The sequence below is a fragment of the Puma concolor genome, chromosome D3 (genome assembly GCF_028749965.1).
Source record: "Puma concolor isolate L17-30 chromosome D3, mPumCon1.1.hap2, whole genome shotgun sequence".
NCBI classification, from domain to species: Eukaryota; Metazoa; Chordata; class Mammalia; order Carnivora; family Felidae; genus Puma; species Puma concolor.
The window spans coordinates 51,320,398-51,339,544 of NC_141678.1; the positions used below are offsets into that span (position 1 = coordinate 51,320,398).

General features: G+C 34.7%; 1 long non-coding RNA gene across 4 annotated transcripts in view; it reads right to left on the bottom strand.

Moving 5' to 3' along the window:
• The window catches only part of LOC147575565 (uncharacterized), a 97,261-nt gene that overhangs the window by 42,239 nt on the left and 35,875 nt on the right, over window positions 1-19,147 (bottom strand). For 3 of the 4 annotated variants that reach the window (XR_015242519.1, XR_015242516.1, XR_015242517.1), the window contains exons 4-5: window positions 2,056-2,106; window positions 1,362-1,398 (exon numbers count right to left, since the gene is read on the bottom strand). This is a non-coding gene — a long non-coding RNA (uncharacterized LOC147575565). Of the gene's footprint in view, window positions 1-1,361; window positions 1,414-2,055; window positions 2,107-19,147 lie in introns of all 4 variants that reach the window. The other variant, XR_015242518.1, reaches the window with a different exon arrangement.

The window sequence follows — 19,147 nt, forward strand, 5'->3', positions numbered from 1 at the left end:
CTAAATGATACTTGCAGAAAGACTTCATTCTCTTTTAGTTAATGTAAGTTTATTCATTTTTTATATTTTAAACAAAGATCAATTATTATTCATGTGATATAAGGAAAATTTTCTTCAAATGAGTAAGAAAAAACACTTAACTATGTTTGATGTACAATATAATTAAGAATATCAACACAAATAAATTCAAATAATTTGTTTAGAAAGAAAAATATTGAATGTTTTAAAAAAACAGATGTGTTTACATATATAACATATACCACTTGACAAGATATTTGGTTTGTAAGTATTCTGATCTCTGCAGAAGGTAGTTACTATATAAAGAGTTGTATTCATTTGAAAGGCAAGTAGAGCTGGTATTTAAATGCAATTAATCATATGTTGGTGAAAGTATCAAATTCAAACCTCAAAGTCCATACAGCTTTCCACTGTAGGATTATGGAAAGAATGGGCATAGTGAACAGGGGGGAAATATCCCCTGTCCGTCTTGCTCTTTTGTCTAGAGACTCTGAACTCAAAGTTCCTTGCCTAATCAGGAAATTCCACACCTGAGCAGGTACCGTAAGATGGTTTTTAATGCAAGAATTGAACCCATTTACTTCCTTCCTTGATTCTATTTAAATTAGATTGACCCAAGAGAGAAAGATGTAATTTGGTTAGGTTGTAATTATTTTTTTTAATATTAATTCGAAAATTATGTGGCAATTACCTGTGGAAAATATGAAGTGTTTACATCTGTTAGTACTTTGGAGATTAAGCCTGAAGTTATTCTCCAGGGAAGAGTCGCCAAGAAGCTTTGGAGGATTTTTTTTTTTCCCTTTAAATTTCTAACCCTTCACAGTCTTGCAAGACAGATTTCTGAAATAAATTTTAAGGCTCTGAAATGATTAGCAGAAATGCAAAGAAATGATCATAATTCAGCAGTTGATCTGCTATGATCAAGGACATGGTGTCCATTTTGAACATTTCTTTTAGGGGGTGGGGTGTGGTAGTGCTGTTACTCATTCTTGATTAAAAAATACAAGAAAAAATAGAAAAGTTAGCATAACTCAGTGAGGTTTGTTTACTCAAAAGTGCAATACAACACACCGGTTTATTTGCAAAGTCATTCTCACATAATTAGATGATATTGCTTATATTCAAAATTCATAAACTCCTAGGGAGCTTTACAATTTTTAAAACGTTGCTAACCTGAATATAATTTTTTCCCCCTTCACAGTCAGTTCTTCCCAAGGAATTTGAGGGAGAAGGTCACATTTGCCCAAAAAGGCTGATTTTACTTTAATCGATGTAAAAACCTATCTCAAAAAGCTCTTGAGATGTAATTTAGAAGTTTTTAAGAAGTAGCAGAAAACACTTACCAATAATGTTGAAGGACCCATCTTTTCTTTTAACCACCTGAAATCAGAAGTCCTATTATAAAAAGGAATAGACACTAGGGTGATCATGTTCAGGGCGTGGGCAAAAACAAAATAATTTTTTTAATCTGTCCCAAAATATAAATTCTAAAGATAAAAGTAATCAGAGAGGGGTAACTGTTTCCAATATCCTGAACTGACTATAAAATTAGTACAAAGAAATCTTCCTTAAGATTTATGTGTTGTTCACAGACAAAAGAGGGAGGTAAGGAGTTTTGCATTGAATGTGACCTAGAGAAAGCAATCTTTCCTTTCCTCAGTAGTCTCCATGTGATCCTATCACTAAACACTGGTTTCAGGTTTCTGAAGTTAATTGTTTCCATTTATTTATTTCAGAAATACCTAGATTCTATAAAGCTTAAATAATTATCAAATATGAAGATACTGAGTCAAATCAAGTCCAATTAATAGTTTTAGAATACAACGCATATAACAACCAAAAAGATTCCTATTTTCTGAGCTAATGATTACTAATCTAGGTCAACCTGGGATAGAGAAAAAAATAAATACACCACCAAAGATCAGTTAATGTAATAAACATCAAACAAAATATTATAAGATAAGCAAAAGAAATAAAGAGCATGCACTTGAGATCGGGAAAATCATATTTGAAATTCCAACCATTTCCCCCACTCACAACGTGGATTTTGAAATGCTTCATGTTCTTTCAAATGCTCTTTTTCTTCATCTATAAAATAGGATAATAAAATAATGACAAACATTCAGTATGTTGAACCTTATAGCAATGGCTTTGCTTATAATTTCTTCATTTCAAAAGGATTAAAGTACCATAGTTATAATCTTACAAAGATTTTATCATCTATTTAATTCTATAAGCTAGCAAATAACTCACATTCTTATTTGAGGGGTACCGATAACAGTTATTTTTATACATTTTGGATAAATCTTCCCTTAGAATTGCAGAATATATCCATACATATAGGTATGCACAGAAACATGCACACATACACATATGCATGCTTGTATTATAAATATAATTGTTCTTACAGGAGTTCAGGAAGTGACATCACAGTTGTATAATTTTATAATGTTTGATACATTCAGAAATTATTCCTCATGAGAAGAAGATGTATTTAGACTCAAATCCATAACATAGTTGCTTCTGGATCGTATCTCAAAATGACTCCTATAAACATACTCACTTTTTGGTTTTGGAGTTTTGGTTTTGGGGTTTTTTGTTTGGGTGGTTGGTTGTTTTTTGCCATATTTTCTTTGACTCTTTTGTTGTTTTTGTGGGGAAATGACAGCATTTTTCATCATTACGTTCATATCACAGTCTGACAGATCTCATTTCTACATCTACATTTTAATACACTGATTTTTAAATGGACCTATACCTTTCCAATAGACACTACTTTTTTTTCTGTTTGATTTTTCTAGTTTTGCTGCTTACTTTTGCTACAAATTTATTGAGTCTGGCTCACAGATGTATTTTACCTGGTAAGGAGATTGGCACGTGTCTCTGTGTTCCTGTTTGCAAATATAAAGGTACAAATAAACGCATATATGTGTAAGCCATGGTTAGTTGGGGCATGCATTGTCCAGGTCAACACGGGCCCTGCCTCTCTCAGTTACCTTATTGTGACATGCTTCACACTCTGTCTTCCAGAAGATAAGTTCAGCTGCGTCTTTAGAGGCCTCCAGATTAACAGAACCATTTCTTAAATCACTGCTGTTGCCACATTGGGACACAGTGGTTTTCGTGTTCTCCAACAATTTTTCTGCTTGCTTTTGCTGCTGAACTTATTGCTTAAATATGTGGCAGTTTTTATTTATTTATGTATGTATTTATTTATTTAGTGTGTGTGTTTTCTTATTAATTTTTTTTCTATATGCTAGTGATATGCATTTTTACCTCTCTTCTTGGGGGTTCACAATCCTATTGTTCACACTTTTTTTTAAAATATAATTTATTGTCAAGTTAGCTAACATACAGCGTATACAGTGTGCTCTTGGTTTCAGGGGTAGATTCCGTGATTCATCACTTACATACAACATCCAGTGCTCATCCCAACAAGAGCCCTTCTCAATGCCCATCACCTATTTTCCTTTCTCCCCCACACTCCCCATCAACCCTCAGTTTGTTCTCTGTATTTGAGTCTCTTATGGTTTGCCTCTCTCTATGTTTGAAACTATTTTTTCCCCTTCCATTCCCCCATGGTCTTCTGTTAAGCTTCTCAAGTTCCACATATGAGTGAAAACATGTATCTGTCTTTCTCTGACTAACTTATTTCACTTAGCATAATACCCTCCATTTCCATCCACATTGTTGCAAATGGCAGAATTTCATTCTTTCTCATCGCCAAGTAGTAGTCCATTGTATATATAAACCAAATCTTTATCCATTCATCTGTTGATGGACATTTGAGCTCTTTTCATAACTTGGCTATTGTTGAAGGCGCTGCTGTAAACATTGGCAGTTATTTATTTTTAAAACAATGCAGATTAACTTTATGGACTAATAGAGATCTTGGGCTATGCAACATATAACTAAGTCTACATAAAATAGTCAAGAGGCTTTTATTCTTATGACGTTGCATTTGTGAACAAAATAGTTAACCTTTGCCTTTAAAGTACTTTTAAAGGAGAAGTTAACGGCATTTCGAAATTTTTACGTGTCTCTAACATAAAAATGAAGAACTAAACTTCACAAATTTTGGACTAACCATTTTACATGTATTTGCCCTTTGTGAAAATGTGCCATTATTGTCGCCTTGCAAGAGCACATTCAATCAACTCTAGTTATTATAAAAATGACAAGCAGATAGCATTGGTTATTTCTATGCTTTGTGTGGACTTGTGCTTAGTCTCTTTCCAAGAACTCTTCTAAGGGTCAATAGATTTTTAAAATTGTTATTTATAAATCTTGGCTTTTTCTTAAATAGTAGTTATAGCACAATATATATCCTTTGAGTTTTAATGTGTAAGGAAAGAAAAGACTATATGCAAATATAAAAATATACGCATATGTGTATATATACAATATATGTATTTATATGTACATATGTGTATGAATATGTATATAGACATATACATGTATATATATATATGTATCTTTTGCATTGGATTGGAATTAAGTATTGTTTCTAATGACTTTTTATAGAAGCATGGCAATTTGAAAAGTCTAGGAGGGTGGGTTGGAGGGGTTGGTGTTAGATCTGTCAAGAGATTGAGGGAATTGAAACTGATGCTGACAGTGGAATTTCAAACAAGTGAACACATGAATGGACTCTAATTTTTATAAAGTTTGGTCAATATAGAAGAAAATATTAGCTATGTCAGCCTGATGGAAAAGCAGGGATTTCACACAGTATCAGAAATCTAGGTCATGCTATCATTTACTGCCTTCCAAGTAAACAGATCCAAGAAATGCGTGCAAGGAAAAAAAGACTAAAGCTTAGGTTTCAAGGTAAAATATGAGTCTCTAGAGAAGGTGTTTGGCTACCAGGTAGGGTTTTAGTCCTCGTCAGAGGGTGGGATGGAAAATGGTAAGCACGTTGGCAGTTACTGAGGGCTCTATACTACATACTGGGCTCGATGCAGGAGATTGAGATTGAATTTGCAACAGGGGTTGAGAGAAAGTCTCAGCAAATGGGAGCCACGAGCTCCTCAGAAATGGAGAGCTGAGAGTCAGGGAGCCTTGTGCCCGAAAAACCACACACAGGATGGAGATGGAGGGGGCAGAATGCCAAGCCCTCTAAGTGAGATACTCATGTCCTGGGGCTGCTTCCTGCTTTTTAGTCAGTAAGAGTTCAGAAACTGAGTCCAAACTGGCCTACAAGTAGGGATTTTTTAAAAATGTTTATTTATTCATTTTTGAGAGAGAGAGAGAGCGCATTCATGGGCACACATGCAAGCAGGGGAGGGGCAGAGAGAGGAAGAGAGAATCCCAAGTAGGCTCTGCACTGTCAGCACAGAGCCTGACTGGGGGCTCGAGCCCACAAACCAGGAGATCATGACCTGAGCCAAAATCAAAAGTTGGAAGCTTAACTGACTGAGCCATCCAGGTGCCCCGACAAGTAGGATATCAAGTGGAGCCTAATCCTTGAGGAGCTGGAAAAAACAACCTAATAAATATATTTGATATTTAGTATCTAAAACAATGAGGTTTAAATTAGGAATGCTTTAGATTAATAAGTGCACATTTAAAAAAAATCATGAGTATCAGTCTTTTATGTAATTTCAGTCATAACTCCTACCCTATGGAATAGATGTATGCCTAAAGTATATATGTAAATAATTAATGTTTTAATAAATTGATTTGTATTTTAAGTGAGCAAAGAAACTCACTGTTTAAAAAATATCAAGTGAGGGGTGGCTCAGTTGGTTAAGCAACCACCTCTTAATTTTGGCTCAGGTCACAATATCAGGGTTCATGAGTTTGAGGCCCACCCTGTCAGCACATAGTCTGGGATTCTCTGCCTCTTTGACCCTTCCCTGCCTATACATGTACACATGCATGCTTGCGCATGTTCTCTTTCAAAAATAACTAAACATCAAAAAAAAAAAATATATCAAATGAGGTCATTAGAAATTTGAACTTTGTTCTTCAATGTATGACTTTATCTTTTTATAGCAGTTTGCAATTTACAATAAACATTTTCACTTCTTTTTTTCAAATTTTTTATTTTAAACGTTTATTTATTTTTGGGACAGAGAGAGACAGAGCATGAATGGGGGAGGGGCAGAGAGAGAGGGAGACACAGAATCGGAAACAGGCTCCAGGCTCTGAGCCATCAGCCCAGAGCCCGACGCGGGGCTCGAACTCACGGACCGTGAGATCGTGACCTGGCTGAAGTCGGACGCTTAACCGACTGCGCCACCCAGGCGCCCCAAACATTTTCACTTCTGTTGTCAGCCTTGAATCCCATAGCTCCATAGGTTACACAAGTGAGTGAATTAGGTGCAATTTTGGAAGTTCCAGGGAGTGGGAAATATGCCCATTGTCACAAGCTTCTAAAAGTTAGCTCTGGACCTTGGGCTATCATCCTCCCCTCTGCTCCCCTTTCATAAATAACACACTACCTCTATGCTTTGTAAAACTGTGTTTTTACTTCCCATGTTACAGTCAGTGGTTGGGATCTTATTAGTGAGAGAGGCCACCTCATTTGGTAACAGCAATGGTTTTGTCCACCCTCTGGTAGGTGGCACAGCTGCTTGGAGTTTGAGGTTTGACTCTTCCGTCTGTAACCTTTGTTACTCATGTTCTCACTCAATACTCTGACACTGATTCTGGGCTCTGGAGAACCCTCCCTTAAACTGTGTGTCAATTTTCCATGGAGCTTTAATCGTACATACTAGGGCACCCTGTAAAATTGCCCATGAATGGGTAGGGTTGGTGGACTTTTCCTCTCTTCCCATTCTAATTCTCTTGCTACCACATAGATTCCTTACATGCCATTATTTCTATCTCCCTACCATTCTGAAATAATACACTTCCAAGCCTCAGTTCTTACACTGTCTCAACAGTTGAGGATGGACTGTGCTACATCTGGTTTTAGATGGGCCCATAGTCCTCCTTTTGCTAAGCTGCCCTGCTTGACTCAATGATTTCCACGTTCAATAAGCATGCCTCAAGGATAGGCTCTATGGCTTAAGGTTTTTTGTTTTTTTTTTTTTTTATATATATACTATACAAAGTCACCAGCAAAATGGACCACCCTTAATCTTTTCCTTCAATATTAACCTTTAAGGTAAATAAGACAATTATTATTTTCTTGCTTTAATTTATTCACTAGATTTGTTACTGGACAACTTAAAAAAGTTTTATTATTGCTCTTTGAAATGTTACAGGGCTACTTTATAAAATAGGCTAAATGCAAACTGTGAGCTGATTTGCAGAAACAAGCTGCCACATACAAGAATGATTCCTTTGGAGAAATTCCTAACAGATTCCAAATAATTCAGTTCTAAATTCAAAAAGAAAATCAATCTATTTGCAGCTTCAAGATTCCTTGTATTTGGTTGTTTTGAAATGAAGCACACCTGCTTGACTCAAATTACTAGAACCATACTTATCATTTCTTTGGACTCTTGCAGCTGAGTTTACAAATACTACCTGTTCAGTGGAAGTCACTTATAACACTGAGGTGGGTAAAGTGAAATACTGTCACCTTAGAAGGTTTTGTTGCTCCATCATGCTTTAGTTGAATTCACGTATTGTGTTTCAGAAAATGAGGCCTGACCTATGGAATCCCAGAATTCCCATAATAACCAAGAATCATAGTCTACCTTGAAGTAGAATGTATTTGAAAAGAAAATATGCCATTCAATTGAAATATTTTTACATTGAAATGGGGAAAAGATAGAGGAAAGAAATTAATGGGATTAAATTCAAACTACAGGCTATTTGAGAAAGCTATGTATATGACCAGCAATTTTAGAGAAAGGCTATTATGGAAAAGGAGACTAGTAGTTTTGGAGAAAATAATAGAAGAACATTAACAAGTCTGAATATTTGTTTAAAAATCCAGATGATAGAAGCAAATGGAGAAATTTGGGTGACAATGAAAGCGACATAAGTGTAGGAATAAGGTACAAAGTAGTAGACTAACAGAAAAGAACATGCACGATACTTCCTTAAGAGACAAGGTTGACAGCGATTGAGGAAATCCATGCAGGAGCTTCATTTTTTTCTTTTTTGAAAGCAGACAATCTGACAAATTTTTGTCTTGTCAATTTTATCTCTTACAAGCAATGAGAAAATATATATGGACTGTCAGTGTTTAGATTGGAGAAGATTCAGAGGTATCATGATGCCTGTCTTTAAATAGAGGAAGATGTATTATGTGAAAAAGGGAGTACTTAGCCTAACACACACAAGTCCAGAGGCTATAAATAGAACCAATGTACAGAAATTCACAGGGAGTTAAATTTAACTTAATAAATGCATTTGCTGTTCTTTTTCTTTTTAATTTTTTTTTAATGTTTATTTATTTTTGACAGAGAGAGAGACAGAGCATGAACAGGGGAGGGGAAGAGAGAGAGGGAGACACAGAATCCGGAGCAGACTCCAGGCTCTGAGCTGTCAGCACAGAGCCCCACGCAGGGCTTGAATTCACAGACTGCAAGATCATGACCTGAGCCGAAGTGGGACGCCCAACCGACTGAGCCACCCAGGCGCCCCGCAATTGCTGTTCTTGATTTATTTATTATTAATGAGTGGGAATATGTAACAATGGAATAGGCATTCCAATGAGGAAGCAGGATGGTAGTCATGGATTTATTTGTGACTTAAAAGTCTAAATAGGTGAAGTCTCTGAGACTAAAGGACACTAATCTTTATTAAAAGGGAAGAAATTTCTGCTACTACTAATAATTATAACTAAAATTGATTGAATGCTCACTATAAATCACGCACTATTTTAAACTATTATTAACTTATTAGAGAAGAGCAATGGTCACCAAATATGTTGACAATAATCAAGAGAAAACTGGTACAGGATGCTACTTGAGAATGTCATGTTGAGAACTCTTGATGAGGAAAAAAAAAAAGATAGCTGTCAATATTGGCTGCTTGAGCTACAAAAAGGGATGTGGAGTGGATACCTGTAATTTTAAGAAGATATTAGTAACTTCAAGAAGGCACTTTTGATATTAATATTGAAAAGAGTCTAAACAAACCTAAAAGTCGGTAAGGACTCTGGATATAGTAATTATAATTCAGGATTTCAGATCAACAGTCAAAGATAGTAGAGAGTTGCAGGAAGATAATTAGGACATTGGAATTTTAAAAAAGCTTTTGGGGTTTAATAAACCCAGGTAGAATAAATGAACTCAATTGGCTTCTATCACACTCTATATGTGTTTCCTTCTAACAAATACTACTATTTACATGTCTAAAATTAAAGTATGAGATATGACTATCTTAAGATCATGTTTGACGAGATACTATGCCATTATTTACTTGCATGATCATTGAAAATGCATCTTCCATATATTTTTAATCTAAATAAGCATTCTGTTTCCATGGCACCATTAAAATCATATTTATATGGCAGATGATTTAGGTATTGTAAATCATGTTCTGCCTACAGCACTTTGCTTTACTTATAAGAAATAGAAACTTATTCTATCTCAAATTGAAAACCGAGGTGGGAATGTTGTAAACAATCAATGGGCATTATCAATGATATTCATGGGAAAGTAATCCAGTACAAGGGAATATCATAGGAGCTGAATTAAGAAATCAAGTAGGTGGAAGCAAATTCTTTTTCTTTACCAAAAAAGCTAATTTTTATTTGCTTTCATATAATTAACTAATTTGATTCTGCTTTATGAACATTTCAAACATAGAAATAACAACGGGAAATAACAGAAGTGCTTCTTGCTGTTATCTAAAGAATCATCTTAATGGAAGTAGCTTGCTTATACATTTTTAAAGATATAAATTATAACATAATCACCACTTACATGATTAGTAGTTGCACATTCAAATATGCATTTTTTAACCAGGTAAATAGAATCTCTACTTCTCATAATCTGTACTTCTCATAATGTCTTTTCTTTAGAGATTCCATATACTTAAGTTCTTCTTGAGGATCAAAAATTTTAATTTGAAATACTTTTTTTTTTCTTTCATTCGAATAGGTTGCACACAGTCTTTGCATAATCTTAGGCTCTAAACTGCACTCAATATCTTGTAAATATTTAAACATAAAATTATGCCTTAACAGTATTTGTAATTAGTAGGTATATGAAATGCTAATTTCCAAAGGAGGATGTCAGAATTTGTGAGTAGCATACATTGCTGTTTTTCTGCATATTCTCAACTCTTATTATAGTGGTAGGACCCACCTACATAGAGGTAAGTATTTGAAATGCAAGAGATTAAATGATCTAACTTTGAACAAAAATAAATCATTATGAGGTTTTGACAAATGTTTTTTGGAAAATGTATTCAAGCCACTGTAACTTATACTGAGCAGTTATGCTCATTAGAGGTATGTCACCCCATTTAAGAAAAGAAATAATTAGAAGCTATAAGTAAAAGAACAGTTTTCAATAATCTATTGTTTAAAGTTGTAACTAGAGCAATTAAAAGGGTTTTCTATTGTTTAAAGTTGTAACTAGAGCAATTATATAGGTTTTATATACCTTTTCTCCTCTGGCAGAAATATGATTGTTCATAATTCATTGTTTGTTTTTTTGGCTTCTGTGTTACTTTGAAGAAATGTTTTAATACTTTATCCTTTAATCTTATAAAGCTATCTACATAAAACACAGTAAACAAAATATTTCATGGTGAAATGTTGAAAGTATTTCCTTTAGAATTAGAAACAAGAAATAGGTTACCGTTATCACAACATTTTCAATTTTTGGTGTTCAGTGCAGAGAGGCGAAGAAAAAAACTGTATGTGGACTGGGAAAAACAAACAAACAAACAGCACACAAACAAAAACCTGTCTATGTTGGCAGATCATGTCAATGTGAATTAAAAACAATGTCATAGAATACACAGATAAATTATCAGAATCAGAGTGTTGAATACAGATTTAATAACTAGAAATCAAAATCATTACATACAAATTTACCTGAAGTTAAAAAATAGTAAGAAAATTTAAATCCCATTTCAAATGAAAAAAAAAAATACAAGCTATCTAGGAATTTATTGTACAAAAGCCAGACAAAAATTTATTGTATAAAAGTTGTATAATTCTTGGGGCGCCTGGGTGGCGCAGTCGGTTAAGCGGCCGACTTCAGCCAGGTCACGATCTCGCGGTCCGTGAGTTCGAGCCCTGCGTCAGGCTCTGGGCTGATGGCTCAGAGCCTGGAGCCTGTTTCCGATTCTGTGTCTCCCTCTCTCTCTGCCCCTCCCCCGTTCATGCTCTGTCTCTCTCTGTCCCAAAAATAAATAAATAAACGTTGAAAAAAAAAAAAGTTGTATAATTCTTTTGAAAATAGAAAACCAATCTAATTGAGAAAAAAATTAAATGTAATAAATGAGGAATATACCAGATTCATAGCTTAAAATACTCAATAATCCAAAAATATAAATTCTCTCAAAATTGATCTATAGATGCAATGCAGTTCTAATCAAAATCCAAGGTGTGTGCATTTAACTTGATAATTTTATTTATTTCTTAAATTTCTAAATGTTTATTTAATTTTGAGAGAGAGAGAGAGAGAGAGAGACAAAGCATGTGTACAAACAGGGGAGGAGCTGAGAGACAGAGAATTCAAACAGGCTCCACGCTGTCAGTGCAGAACCCGATGCAGGGCTCAATTTCACAAACTATGTGATCATGACTTGAGCCAAAGTCAAGAGTTGGACATTTAACCAACTGAGTTACCCAGGCACTCCTAAATTGATAATTTTAATGCAAAGTTTATATGAAATGGAAAGAAAGTAGAGTATACGGGATGATTTTAAAGAACATAATGGTGAGACTTGTCTTTCAAAGGTATCATGACTTATGATAAAATCATCATGATCAAAAGAGTGTGGTTTTTATGTAAAGATAGACAAAGCAGAAAACAGACATCAAAGATAATTGTGTGTGCATGCACGCACACACACACAACTTTATGTAAATGGATCAAATGGGAAGAGTTACTTTTGCCATGTTCTGGAATGAGTGATTACATCAATGTAAGGGGAGGATTTAATTTCTTTTTACCATGACAAATATAAGTTCCAGGTAGACTGAAAACCTAAATATGAAAGAACAACCTATAGGAGAATATTTTCACTCACAACCTTCAAAAAGAAATGGATGTATTAACTGGGCAACAAAACAAAACAAAAATTCATGAGGAAAAGAATTACTGAAATCAACTTAAAACAATTCCCCCCCAAATAATTTCTATATATCAAAGCATACAACAAAAACAGTGTAAAGTCATACCATATTTGCAACACATACAAAACATTTTCAGAATATATGAACTTCAGTGAATCTGTATAAGAAAAAGGCAAAAATCTAATAGTATTGGGAAGAGTTTTGTCCAGACACTTCACAGAAGGGAAGGTCCAGTTGGGCCACAAGCAGATGAAGTATTAATCAAAGACATGAAAATATAATTATTTTCTTACACATATTTTCTTCATTAGAAAGACTGTGAATGACACACTTTCTAAGTCTGTAGAAACTTGAAATTGTCCCATGTCTTCTAGCATTTACTTTTGTAGATAATTAGTCTTGAAGTATTTTCTCTTCAAAAACAACCTAATTTTTTTGTCTGGAAGATTGTACACTAATTTTTCTCACCCTTTAATTTGAAATGTTACAAGGCTATGACTTATTTTCCAGGTACTTAGTGAGGTGTTTCTACATATAAATTTGAGTCTCTTATACTGGGAATTTTTTAAAACATATTTTTCTTTATTTCTTCTGTTTTTTTTCGTATTTACCCCATATGGACTCTTATATATAAGATTTCCCAAATTAGCTCTCCCCATCTCTTTTATTTAATTCCTAACTTCCATCTGTTCGCCTTTAATTATTCTTCTAAGTTCAGAGAATTTCCTGGGATTCTCTTTTGATGTAATAATTTTCTATTCTGGCTAATTCAATCTATTATTCACTTCTTTAAAAACAAAATAACAGCCTTGCAATTATGATTTGCATCTCCAAGAACTCCCTCGTTTTGTTATTGCTCCATTTTTATAAGAGCCAGTTCTAGATTTACAGATGCAACATGCTTTCTAATTTTTCCCAAAACAAAAGAATTCTTTTCTTTTTCTTATAATGACTGTTTTTATAAAGCATTATTTGCTCTCAATTCTCATTTTATCCTATTCTTTCCCATGCTGAGTGTTTTTATATTACTGATTTTTTCCCCTTTTCTTCCTCTTATATGGAAAGGTCTGCATATGTTGGCACTGTGAGAGAGTTGAGTCCTTATCCAACATTGTTATTACTGATCAATTCCTTAATTTTGGATATAAATCTAATTATTTGGATACATTGTAAAATTTCTTTTTTATGTTAAGTATTAAATTTTCTGGAGAGTGTTTGGCTTTGGGCAGAGAGAGACAGTTTTGAAATAGAGAGTTTATTCCTGTTTTAGAAACTGTCTTCTTACGTATGCGTTGGCAGTCCAAAGACAGATAAAGCGCACAGTCCCCCTCTCTACCTGGCCACCTGGCTTATGTGAGTTTTCTCGTTTTCCCCATTCCACCCAACGAACCGCTTCCATAAATTCATTCCCTGATCCATGCAGATTAAGGATGACTTGTGGGCTCAAGCAGGGTCACAATGTATCCTTATGCCCTGTTAAGCAGGGTCACAATGTATCCTTATGCTTTGATATCCTGTTTTTATCTCTTTTGGATATATACCCAAAAGTGGGATTGCTGAATCAATCATATGGTGGTTTTATTTTTGATTTTTTGATGAACCTCCGTACTATTTTCCATAGGGTAGTCTAAGTTACATTCACAACAACAGTGCACAATGGTTCCCTTTTCTCCGTATCCTCTCCTATACTTGTTATCTTTTGTCTTCTTAATGATGGGCATTCTAGCAGGTATGAGGTGATATCTCATTGTGGCTTTGATTTGCATTGCCCTGATGATTAGTGATTTTGAGCACCTTTTAACATACATGTCACCATTTGGAAGTATTCTTTTGGAAAAAATTGTATTCAGGTTCTCTGCCCATTTTTTTAAAAATCAAATTATTTGTAGTTTTGCTATTGAGTTGTATGAGGTTTTTTTTAAATATATATCTTGGATATTAAAACCCCTTATCAGATATGTGATTTGTAAATATTTTTTCCCATTCTATACACTGACTCTTCTTTTTGTTGATTGTGACTTTTACTATGTAGAAGCTTTTTTGTATGATGTAGTGCCATTTACTAATTTTTGCTTTTGCTGCTTGTGCTTTTAGTGTCATATCCAAAAGGTTGTTGCCAAGATCAATGTCAAGGAACTTATTTCCTATGTTTTCTTCTAGAATTTCACAGTTTCAGATCTTATGTTTAAGTCTTTAATCCACTTCAAGTTAATTTTTTTTTATTTATTTAAAAAAAAATTTTTTAACGTTTATTTATTTTTGAGACAGAGAGAGACAGAGCATGAACGGGGGAGGGTCAGAGAGAGGGAGACACAGAATCTGAAACAGGCTCCAGGCTCTGAGCTGTCAGCACAGAGCCCAACGCGGGGCTCGAACTCACGGACCGTGAGATCATGACCTGAGCCGAAGTCGGCCGCTTAACCGACTGAGCCACCCAGGCGCCCCAAGTTAATTTTTGTAAGTGGGGTAAGGTATGGGTCCAACTTCATTCCTCTGCCTGTGATTGTCTAGTTTTCCCAACACAATTTATTGGAGAGAACTATCCTTTCCCCACTGAGGATTTTTGGTCCCTTTGTCAAATTTTAATTGACCGTATATGCAAGCGTTTGTTTCTGAGCTATTGGTTCTGTTTCATTGGTCTGTGCGTCTATTTTAATGTAAATATTATACTCTTTTCATTACTATAGCTAGCGTGATGCCTCCAGTTTTCTTATTTTTCTCAGAATTGCTTTGGGTATTATGGGTCTTTGTGATTCCACACAAATTTTAAGATTCCGTTTTCTATTACAGTGAAAAAAATGCCATTATCTTCTCAGCTTTTGTTTAGGAAATTCTTTATCTCTTTTTCATTTCTGAAGGACAAGTTTGTTGGATAAAGTATTCTTGGTCAGCTATTTCTTTTCTCTTTAATCACTGAATGTATTGCCCTACCCTCCCGACTTACAAGATTTCTGCTGAGAAATCTTCTGATAGCCTTATGGGTGTTCTTTTGTAAGTTACAAGCTTTTCTTCTCTTGATGCTCTTAAGATTCTTTCTTTGTCTTTAACTTTTGACAGTTGCATTATAACATGTCTTGGAGAGAATCTTTTTAATTAATTTTACTTGATTACCTGTGAGTTTCATGAATTTGGATATCCAAACATTTCCTTATATTTGAGCGTTTTCAGCCATTTTATCCTTAAAAAAAGGAGATAGGAACAGAAAAAAAAATTAAGACACAATGGCTGAAAACTACTCAAATATAGGGAAAGATTTATTTATTTATTTATTTATTTATGAGGTAAATACCTCACAAATAATTCAAAATCACTGTTTTAAGGAAATCAGTGAGCTACAAGAAAATACAGAAAGGCAATTCGATAAAATCAGGAAAATGATGTATGAACAAAATGAGAAATTTAACAGATAAAAATCATGAAAAAGAATCAAAGAGAAACTGTAGAGCCAAAGAAGATAATGAATTACATTGAAAAAACAAAAAACAATAAACAGAGCATCAATAAATCAAAAAGAAGAAAGAATCTGTGAGATAGAAGACAGGAACTTGGAAATTATTCAGTCAGAGGAAAACAAAGAAAAAAGAATGAAGAGAGTGAATAACACTAGCATAATCTAGGGAATACCATCAAGGGACCACTTTGTGGATTACTGGAGTTCCAGAAGGACTCCTATAATATCTATATGAATTATTTGTGTTAAGATAATTCTTTTTTATTTAAAAAAAATTTTTTTTTTTAACATTTATTTTTGAGACAGAGAGAGACAGAGCATGAACGGGGGAGGGTCAGAGAGAGAGGGAGACAAAGAATCTGAAACAGGCTCCAGGCTCTGAGCAGTCAGCACAGAGCCCAATGCGGGGCTCAAACTCACGTACCGCGAGATCGTGACCTGAGCCGAAGTTGGACACTTAACCGACTGAGCCACCCAGGCGCCCCTGTGTTAAGATAATTCTAAACTTCTTTTGATGTTTACCTTATGAATTTTATTTTTTTAACTCTTAATTGCATTATATTTTTTCAAGTCAGGAAGTATTTTTTATTTTCCCTAAAGATATATGTGTAAATATTTTTATTTACTTCATATATGAAGGATTATTCAAATCGCTATAGAATTCTGTTGCAGAAGATAAGGTTTACTTACTTTTATTTATTTTTTATTTTATTTTGTTTTCTAAGTTTTCAAGATCCTCTTTTAAGTCAGAAAATATTTTTCTGTTGCAATTTTATAATTTCTTACATTCTGCTACCTTTGCATATTTTATCTGAATTTTTAATTATTTGTACACATAATGTTTTTTCTTTGTGTTCTATGTAAAACATCATCTTTCCTATTTTTTTTTTTTTTGTACTTCTAGATACGTTTTACATTCTGAAAGAGTTCCTCCACCTCCTCCAAGGGCTTAAAAGGGAAATGTATTTTCCATTTCTTATTCACTCTTTCCTTTAGGATGCCACATAAAACATACCAGAAACATTGGTGGTTGCCTGGAGACATGGCAGCTACAGAGATGGGAGGAATGGATTATAACAAATACAAATAACTTTGGGGGATAATGGATAGTTTCATTAAATTGATTATGTCAATCATTTTATGGGTCTATACATATGTACATTTTATTGGGTCAACTATACCTCAATAAAGATGTCAAGGATAAGGAAAGGGCTTGATTATTGAATAGAATATATAAGTAAGGCTTATGCTATCTCTTTATTGAAGATTTGCAATGAACATTACTATAGTCAGTGTTTGAAATACTCTGCCTCAAAAAGTCTGTTTTGCTTTGTTTGAACTAACATTTTTCAAATGCATTTTGTTTTGTTTTATTTTATTTTATTTTATTTTATTATTTTATTTATTTATTTGGAGAGAGAGAGAAAGAGTACACATGAGCCAGGGAAGGGCAGAGAGGGAGAGAGATAAACCCAAGCAGGGTCCCCACTGTGCAGAGCCCCACACAGGGCTTGAACTCACAAACTGAGAGATTATGACCTGAGCCAAAAGCAAGAGTCAGACTCTTAACCACCTGAGCCACCAGGCAGCCCTCAAATTCATTTTATATTGGGATCAATTTTCCTTTTCACACATTGCCTCTAACTATGCTCAAGTACTACTAGAATTCCACGGATCTCAGTTTGAAATCTGGTTTGAGCTGTAAGCAATGGAACTAAGTCTGATTGTGAATTTGTTATGGAAAATATTGCCAGGATTATCAAATATAGCACTAGAGAGAATAAAGCTCTAATCTTATACTAGGGGTGGCTTCTGGAGTCCTTAATTGGATGTATACTCGGGTAATGTTACCAAATTATCCAAGTAGGTATTAACAACAAAGTTACATCACAGGATGACAATTAAGGTCTGGAAGGTAAGCATCCAAGAAACATCCATAGGAAGTAGAAAGAAATGGTAGGGTGTAAAGAAAAAAAAAAAAAAGAAAACATAGGCAGGTCAATAGGTCTAAGGCTCTGAGATATTTTTGTAAGGGATCAATTCCGGGCTTAACCAGAATAAGACCAATGGGTAGAGTTAGGAAAGTGATTGTATTTGAGAGAAGACTTAAGTGAAAATTTGAGCATATTCTGAAAGACTGCATATTTTCAAAAAGATCTGCATAGGTATTTCTAGAATTTACAATTGTGTGATGACACAATTTTCCTGATAAATGCTATTTATACTGTGGACAAGTCTTTATTTGTGTATATCAATTTCTAAAATTACTAAAAATGGTACCATCAAGAGTTAGAACCAACAGTCTTCTATCAAGCTTTGATGAGACATCTCTGAAGACTTTAAGGTCATTCAGAGTTAAATAAAACGACAGGTTGCAGACAAAATTGCAAACATGATCTGACTCTTCTGACTACCTCCCTTTTGAAATGTGTTCCTGTACTCAACTGTGATTACTCCAGGATAGATAAATGATGAGCCTGACAAACAATAAAATATTAAGGTATTTTTGGTTTTACTTGGCAAAATGTGATTTTACCAAATCTGTCTTTAATATATTTTTTTAAAATTTATTTATATATTTTTAGAGAGAGAAAGACAGCACGAGTGGGGGAGGGGCAGAGAGAGATGGAGACAGAGAATCCCAAGCAGGTTCTGCACTGTCAGCACAGAGCCTGATGTTGGGCTGGAACTCACAATACCATGAGATTATGACCTGAGCTGAAACTGAGAGTAGAATGTTTACCCGATTGAGCCACCCAGACACCCCTAAATCTGTCTTTACCATTAAACTGCAGAAGCAAATAAGGGAAAATTGGTATCTGGTAAAACAACTCTGGAGTTGGGTAGGTTGGGTATAATAACATATCTTCCTATTTTAACTTCACTGATAAATCTTTGCTCTTCAATATAGGATCAGAGACACTTTCTGACTAAGACTTCCTTGTTTACAGCAAAACACCAAAATGTTGATACACTGGTCTTTTTATTTATTGTTTTTCTACTAGAGGGATCATAAACATTTGTGTCTTAGCCTGGGTTTCCTAGACTCACAGGCCTAGATAAGGAATCAGTTACAAGCTATTATTATTTTTTTTAATGTTTATTTATTTTTGAGAGACAGAGAGACAGAGTGTAAGCCGGGGACGGGCAGAGAGAGAAAGGGAGACACAGAATCTGAAGCAGGCTCCAGGCTCTGGGCTATCAGCACAGAGCCTGATGTGGGACTCGAACACACAAACTGTGAAATCATGACCTGAGCTGAAGTCAGACGCTTAACTAACTAAGCCACCCAGGCTCCCGAACAAGCTATTTGTTAAGGCAGTACTCCCAGGAGAAACCCACATGGGATTGGGGAAAGCAAGATGCAAGATGGGAAGAAGCCAAAAGTGAGGTTGCAGGCAAAGTACTAGTCTCAGCCTGATTCTTCAGGGAAGCTCTGGAATGTAGATTAGACCTCAGAATTTGTCCCAAGTTCATTAGAGGGAGCTGGGCTTTGTAACTGCATACCAGCTATC